Source organism: Aegilops tauschii, chromosome 4 (genome assembly GCF_002575655.3).
Source record: "Aegilops tauschii subsp. strangulata cultivar AL8/78 chromosome 4, Aet v6.0, whole genome shotgun sequence".
NCBI lineage: Eukaryota > Viridiplantae > Streptophyta > Magnoliopsida > Poales > Poaceae > Aegilops > Aegilops tauschii.
This window is the reverse complement of record NC_053038.3, coordinates 77,795,535-77,804,605: the sequence shown is the minus strand read 5'-3', so window position 1 is coordinate 77,804,605 and position 9,071 is coordinate 77,795,535.

Sequence of the window (9,071 nt, the reverse complement as noted above, 5' to 3'; positions counted from 1 at the left end):
CAAACAGTTAGATCAACACAGTGAATCATGCAAAACAACATGGAAAGAAAAAAGAACGAAACACTTTGGCGGCCAATGCTTACCAAGAAGGTGGACATGTCGGTTTTTGTAAGGACTTTGGTATATGAAGTGTGAACTGCAGCCCAGTCTGTTGTCGGTGCAACTGCTCGTTCGGTTGCCGCTGCACGGGCCGGAGCAGATGCAAGTGCAAGTGTTGGTGCAGGTGCCGAAGCCACTGCTACTGCCGGAGATGGTGCTCCTTGTAGAGCTGGTACCGGTGTCGGAGCAGGTGCCGGTGTCGATGCCTGATCCTCCGATAGATTAGCCTGATACGCTGACGCGGTCGGTGCCCAATCCTCAGCTGGATCAGACTGAGCTGCTGCCGCTGTCAGTGCTAGAGCAACTGCCGATGCTCGGTCCGTTGCTGAAGGTGGTACCGATGTGCAAGATAGCGGCGATCGTGTCTGGTCTGCTATGATCAGCTTTCTAACTTGACTAGGCTTCGTGACCGTGATCCAGTTTTTTTCTTCATTTCTTTTAAATGCGAGAAGGACTAATTGTGGCGTTTTTGTTAAACCAAACTGTAGTTCATCATAGGGATTCAGCTTGTACTCAGACAATAGACTGATCCAATTTTTTCCAGTAATATAAGTGATGGACAGTGCCTTCGTTACTGACACGACATAAGAAGTGAAACCTGCAAAAATAGCCATCGTAGAGCAAACCAAATGGTTTATTCTGTGATGAATGTCACATGGCAAAACCTGCATCGTAAAATTGCAGGAAAAGAAAGAAAACATGACATTAAATCAATAAGATTTACTTGATGTGACACGAGTGAATCCTTACCAGGAAATCACTATGTTGACGTACTAAACAGAAGATTGATCGTCCAACTACGGGTGGCATGCAGGGGCCCTGCCTACTCCCACAAGCAGGACAGTCCAAAGGTCGTGACAAATCGTATGGACCGAACATCCATGGGACTGGAAATCCTGGTGGGTGCGATAAACCCTACAATGCATACAGATATTGGAGTGTAACCATAATTGATAAACCGTCCTCACAAAAAAGATGATCTGGATACTTCAAAATATACAGACTGAATTGAGTGGACAGACATTAACATAGACCGTTCTCAGGACTGACCACACACCAAAAGCGGCAGTACTAATAAACAATACAGGGTTCACAAACACAAATCAAGTACTGAACAATAGTACTTACTACAGACAAGCAAAGTTGCACTAATTAAACTCTGCAGACTATTTCTTGCCACCAACCTATGGGATGAACCCCGCATAACTGACTAGGCCATGGACTTCGTGAGAGATGTCTACATGCACCATCGCCATCTCGTCAACCTTGGAGAACCTAACAGAGTGGTCTTTCCACTCATAAACATGATCACGAAGACATGCCGCATCAGATTTGTTGGGAAGCTTTACAAGAACCACACCCTTCGTAATCGAAGGCACAGCCAGGAAATTTTTGTGGTCAAGTACAGCCTCGAGAACACGTCTGACAACAATGCTATAGGAAAACACTAGTTCAGGACACGTGGCGACAAGGACACAACAGCTGGATAGTTTAGCAGTAGAACTCATCCTCAGGTCTTCTAGTTCACACGGCATGACTTTGAGAACTTCATCTCCACCACGGACCTGGTTCTAATTCAAACAGAAACCATATTTTATTACTACCTCCGTTCAGAAATATAAGATGATTTTTGATATTATAATCCATATATGACTACATATACGCACATAAATGAGTGAACAAAGACACTAGAACATGTCTTCAAAGGCATGAGAGCAGAGGGATTACTTGCAATATCCATAACACAAGTTACTGAGGCAAATATACCCTCTTCAAAGGTAGCATTGATGTTCATAAAGTGTACTCCCTCCGTCCCAAAATTCTTGTCTTAGATTTTTCTAGATACGGATGTATCAAGTCACATTTTAGTACTCCCTCCGTCCGAAAATACTTGTCATCAAAATGGACAAAAAGGGATGTATCTAGAACTAAAATACATCTAGATACATCCCTTTTTATTCATTTTGATAACAAGTATTTCTGGACGGAGGGATTATTAGATACATCCGTATCTAGACAAATCTAAGACAAGAAATTTGGGACAGAGGGAGTAGTCGAAAGTAATCCATAAGAAATCAGTGTCAACCTCTCGCATGTTTTGGTCAAAAGAGGAATTTAGAACCGTCATTTGGCACACAAAAATCACATGCAAGATCACCCAGAAAGTTGTACTACTAGTACTAGTACTACGTGTTAGATGAAAAAACACGATCAAGATCGAGAAAAAGATCGTCAGGAAGAGATATTACCTGGACTTGCTTAATGAGGGATCCCGGAGAGGGGGGCTTGGACAGGGCGATGGCTTTGAGCTTGTCTGCGGTAGTCTCGGCAGGGTGCCTGCGCTTCTTCGTACCATGAGCCTCGATGGTTTTGGCCAGAGCCATAGACATCACTTCGGCATGTGCTCCAGCGTCCATCAAGAAACTGTCAAATAGAAATAAAAGAAAGGAAACCATAATCACAAATCCAAAAGAAGAAAAGAGAGGGAGTTATAGGATCAGTCTCGGGGTTGCAAGACCGGGCCTTGGCCAGAATCAACACCATTGATGCGCTCACCTTTCCTTCATTGGGAGAGAAGAACAATGGCAGAAGCAGGTCGGGGTTTTCTTGAAGAAATGAGGAACAAGATGAGGGAGTAGCGAGTTGGGTAGAGAGGAAGCTGAGAGAGAAGAGTGAAATGATGGTTGCTTCGTCCGTCCAACTTACTGCTGGAAAGGAGGGGGTTTTGTGATTTGACGGCTCATTGGGCATTACTGCGGCACTTCGATCGGGGTAGTCTACCGTCACTCTACTACGGAGTAATTTAGTGCATGGTTGGTGGACCCCGATGCTGGCTGTCCCACACATCGGCGAAAGTGAGTAATTTAGTGCATGGCTGGAGGAGGATCCGCACGGTAGACCGTGTCCACTGTTTTTCTGAAGAAAAAAATGATTATAGCAAGCGTTTCCACTCTTACGACGGAGGAGTGCGAAACACGGCAGCCACTTGAACATACATAGTGCTCCTACTACTAGGCATGTGCAGTGGTTCATACGTCAGTACTACATAATCTTGTTGCTAGTGTAGTAAGATATGACATCAACAAATGATGTTGTGCGCATGTCAACTATATGAACAGTAATGTAGTAACATAGTACCGCTTTCTCGACTGTCCGGTCGAGAATGAACGGTGAGATCAATGTTAACATAACTAGGTCTACAGCACACGGAGAGTACGGTGCTACAGTACTCCACGAAACATGAACCATATGAAGCACGAATAGTGTTAGGCAGGGTGTATGAAGGGTGCACGGGATGGGAGCAAAAGTTCCCTTCTCGACCCACTTTTGGGTGTTTGGCAGAGTGCATGAAGGGTGCATGAGTCCACACTAGTAGGTTAACACAAATACACGAAGAGGAAACAACTATATTGAGATGAGAATGCAACCAAACACACCCACACGCTTTGTGCTACAGTGACCGATCTGCATCGTCTGAGTTTGATCCAACGGTCATGTTGTGCACTGCGACCAAGGCGGAGAGGAAAACGAGAAAACTTAATGTCTTTTTGCTAATTAATAACATTGCATGCAATGAACTAACCACTGCATGTCATGTTTATTAGTCTCAAGTCATTGAAAGCATGCACGACCCACGTCTCTTATTGGTTGATATGTCACAAAACAAGAAACGGGGAGGGAGTTGATGTACCGTGCCTAAGTGTTTTGGGATTATTTGGTTTTCGTAAGGTGACTTACACACCTAGACAGAGGAGTATATTGAGATGAGAATGCAACCAAACACACCCACACGCTTTGTGCTACAGTGACTGATCTGCACCGTCTGAGTTTGATCCAACGGTCATGTTGCGCCGAGACATGGACATGCCCATGCAGAGGGCGCCTAAACACCACCGAAGTCCCTCTGCTTCTCGAGGCGCACGACGTTGGTGATGCAGGGGGCGAAACGGCTGAAAGGCAATGCAATCTACGGGAAGGCGGAGGGAGCCAGCCGAGGAGAGGGGAATCTTTTGGTTTTCACCATGGTAAAACACCAGTCGACGACTTCTCACATCAGGGAGCAGTGGGTTTACAGGCGGAGTCATCGTGACTAATTGCTGCCGCGCCTGCTGCCGTCAATCAAAAAATTAAAAATCCTGCCGCGCCTGCTCCCGTCAATCAAAAAATTAAAAATCCTGCCGCACTCAAACACCAGAGCAACGCCGCGGTGGATATTTAAATTTACCTGCCGGCAAGTAGATAAAAAAGGGGTGAAAAAACAAATGTGGCGGCGGCCTAGCTAATCGGTCGAACTAGCCCAACTAGCTAGCCACCGTGCTTCACTGATGTACTCGGCGGGAAAAGTGGTCTTTCGTGATTTGACGACTCATTTACTTGCTTCGGCAAAAACGCGCGGTAGGGCGTCCCACGTCAGGAAGAATATATGCGTGCACCACCCGGGAGGACCCCGAAACCGCGCGGTAGGGTGTGCCATGTCTCGGCACGGAGGAAAAATGTGCGTGTAAAATTTACTGTATCAGACATAGTACCTATGGTTCGACCTCGGGACCCAGCCAGTCGGTCGAAAACACCCCACTAGCCACACAACTTCATCATGCTAACATGGCACGGAGGATAGCTGTGGTTAGCTCCGTCTCGACCAGCCACAACGTCTCTTGTTCTAGGCGATTCTTCTATTTTCCAAGCTTTTTTTAGTTGTAATAACACCACGGCAAGCTAGCGCCGCTCTTCGTGTGTGCCTGTGCAAAGGTTAGACGATGGAGAAAAGAGAGAGATCGCAGACCTGGGACCCACCAGTAAGTGAGTCAACGGTCATGCACGTGTTGACGAGGCACTCCCTCTACTCTACTCAACGCAATACTATATAAAGTCAAGTTATGGGACAAAGCCAACAACCGTTGTTGTTTCAGGCTATCGACTTACGCTTTGTAGTCCAGGTTGCCAGTTCGAATCTCTTCTTTCAGATTTGTTAATTTTAGGTCCAAATTTGATTAATGACAAGTGGGACCCCCGTGTGTTGTTCCGATATTTCAGTGTAGGATGGTTTTTTTGAACAAACACTTTGCGCGGTTAGACAAGTAATGGCACAAGTTACACGTATTTTGCAAGTTTACGAACAAAAATGACAGCGGCATAGAATATCACATCCACCCCGCAGCTTAGATGCTATGGTGATACGAGTTTTTACACCGTTGGAAGTGAGATCCAATGGCTTGGGAGTAGTCTTTGTAATTATGCGCAATTTCCAAACTCTCCAAAGGTTTTTTTGCAAATAAACTATTCAGGTCTCGTGTGTGCCACTGCATCTTGGATCCAACGGCTGCCCATTGCTCATATTAGGTGCTCCCTGTAGCTTAATTACCCGCTACGGTGATATGAGAATCTAGGTCGTATGATCAGTGATCAGATGGCACATGCGTAGTACTTGTACTTTCTGCGCAATTCCCAAACTCTCTCAGCCATATATTGCAAAAACATTCAAACCTCCTACTGTGGGCCGTTAGATCTCCGTGAACTCGTATCACCATAGAATCTACGGTGCGGGAGCACCTCATATTGTCCCGTGCGAGAAAACATAAGGTGCTCTCGCAGCTTGGATGCTACGGTGATACGAGCTTCGAGGTCGTTTGATCTGAGATCCAATGGCATCTGAGCAGTCTTTGTGCTTGTAAGCAGTGGACGAACTCTTTGGGGGCTTTTCTGCAAAAAACCATTCGAACCACCGAGGAGGTGTTGGGTCACAAATCCAACGGCTCTGAAGAGCTTGTATCACCAAAGCATCTAAGGTGTGGTAGCACATGATATTCTTACATACAGGAAGATATGATGTCCTCCTTCATCTTAGATGCTACGGTGATACGAGCTTCGAGGTTGTTCGATATGGGATCCAAGGGCATCTGAGTAGTTTTTGTACAAATTGTGTGCAATTCTCAAACTCATCAAGGTTTCCTATAAAAATATTAAGACATCATGTGAGCTACTATATCTCAGATCTACAAGCTCCAAGCAAATCGTATCGGCATATAGCATCTAAGGTATGGCGGCACATGATATTCTCCCAGGGAGGAGGAGAGGGGGTGCACAACCAATCGGTGGTTGGGAGGGTGGGGACAAATATAATCTAAACAACCCTAAACAGAGCTTCACAATTTTATCTAAGGTCGAGGGGGTGACCCCCGACAATCATAGCTCCGCCTAATTAAACACAACATTTGCATGTACTGTAGTACTAGACTTAATATTCATGTTTTAGTTTCATGTTCGTTTTAAATATTGAATTGAGGACCATGCATGTCTTACATTTTACTCCCTTCGTTCCTAAGTATTAGTCTTTTTAGAGATTTCAAGTGGACTGGCACATATGGATGTATATAGACATATTTTAGAGTGTAGATTCACTCATTTTGCTTCGTATGTTGTCGCTTGTTGAAATCTCTAAAAGACTAATATTTAGGAACAGAAGGAGTATTTTTGAATTCGTATCATACATGCATGGTTTGGAAAAATAGATGCACTATACTTATTGGATTGTTGTTGTGTTCGTGTGTGGGTGTCTCTGTGTGTGTGTGTATGTGTGTCTGTGTGTGTGTGGTCATATGCTTGATACATACAAAGTTTTCTCACCTCCATATTGTTCATCTTTTAAATTTGAATTTGCATTGAAAAACTTACCAGGGATACCATGAAATGTGAAATCCACGTTGAGATCACTATATCACAAACTCACTCTAATTCGACACCTCGTCATAAATCAATTACCACGTTGAGATTAGTATTTGCAAGGAAAATACGGGCATTGTAATACACATAGATTCGTTCGGCAATTTAAAAGGTTCCTTCCGTATTCTCGAATGGTAGGACCCAACGGCGTACCAGCCAGACCTTGGCTCGTGTTGATCCTAAAAAAAACGGGCTCGTGTCCTTCTGGCGGCGTGCGTGGTACGCACATTAGGCAACCCCAACCAGTCGAGCCTTCGCGTTTCGAGTCGAAATATCTGGCGGCCAGAATTCCAGCCCTAGGAAATTCCCCTCATGTCCCCGGTCCATAATGACTACCGATGAACAACTGAGGGATGCTTTAGTAACTAGACAACGTTACCTACCGTGCCGAGCACGGTTCAATTCCCTCGGTCGCCGCTCGCCAAGGTCACCCGTCAACTGCATTGCCTAGTACTACTACTACTACTACTACTACTACACCAGGATGAGCACAGAATTGAGCCCGTTTGTTCGTGCGAAGTACTTGAGTTAATATATCAGGCAATGCACTGGTACGGAGGGATTATCCTTTTGCTCTGCATATATAGCTTGTCTGAAGTCTAACTAAGCAAAATGTTTGACCAAATCCTTTCTTAAGAAATATAACATGACAGAGGTATGGCTTGAAAATTTATTGCATGATGCAGGTTATGATATTGTTTCGAATCCTAGATCTTAAATTTCAGAAAATCCAAAAGTGACCATAAATTCTTGAAACTGAGCATGGTCACGTGATATGGCACAAATATTACTTCGCAATTTTTTTCTTCAATTTGAGACAAGCTGCTTATGACAAGTTGCACAAATGAAGAGCCAAGGTATTTTGGAACGAAGACCTATCACGTTAAGGCGAATACTTTCACTATTGAAACCGTGGGCGTTTACGTGCCGCCACGAGTCCCGCTTCTCATCGGCAGGTGCCGTCCGAGCAAGCGTGTGAGTTGACGGGAGGGGTGCGAGCAGACCGCTGCGCTGGCTGACAGGGAGGCGTGTGAGCAGACCGCTGTGCAGGCTCACCAGGAGGCGAGCCCTTTGACCAGGCTCCGCCGCCCACCTTCGTCCCAACTGCTCCCACTTTTAATGTCACCGGCGCCGCAGTTTAAAATCAACCCCGCACTACCCGGTATTGCTACAATCTTCTCTCTTCCTCTCCGATTATCCTGTCGTCTACCTCCAACCAGCCTGACCTAAACGTACGCCATGCCGCATCACGATGGTCTGCCCTTAGTCTTCCAGTTTCCTGAGGAAGACACCCAGCCGGAGTCTCAAGAACATAAGGCACTTTGGGATGAGCTTGAACTGGCCTTGTGGGAAGATGTCGCGCCTGTCCCCGCTCCCGTTCTGGCTCCCGTCACCCCGACTGCGCCAGCGCCCATCCCCGTGGCATTGATGGGCTGGGAGCCGCACATTGTCGCCGAGCTTGATGCCACGGGGTTCCACGAGGTCCCCGCCGACTTTCACGCGCCCGTGCACCTGCCAGCGCATGCGCCTGCGCGTGCACTGACGCGCACACCTGTGCCGGTGCCCGTGCACCTGTCAGCGCATGCGCCTGCGCGTGCACTGACATGCGCGCCCGTGCCGGTGCCCGTGCACACGAATGTCTCCGCCACGCCGTTGACAGCGCATGTCCCCGCGCGGGTGCCAGTGCCCCCCTCAGCGGCATGGATGGCCGCCGTCGACCGCTTCCTTGCACCAACGCCAGTCGCCTCCTCCCGCCAGTTGACTCGCTCCGAAGTCCAGAACATTTTGGCCTTCCTTGAAGCTAGGCCAATGTCCAGGAGTACGCCAACAACGGCGCAAGGCACCGCTGTCGTCGTCGGTCAGTGGCCCGATGACACACAGAGCACGGCAGAGCAGCCGCTTCCCACCGCAAGACGCCCCCGCCGCCATCGCGTAATGTAAATTTGCCATGAAAAACATTCGGATTGCCAGGCTTAAAATCCGAACGTTTATCATTTCCGTTTATTTTAGATCGATCGTCGTATAATTTAAAGTCGGAGTCAGACTGAACGAAATCTATGGTTTGATCGATTGAATGTTCTGCTAGAGCCGTATCAAATTAAATATAAAACGTCATCAAGCCACATGTATTCCTTGTCATCGAACGACCTAGACTGCTTCAATGTCGAGTGCTCAACATGTTTACCGTGCAGTTAATTTCATGCCAAAAATAGTGCTAATCACATAATAACACGCAAATAATATCCTACTTA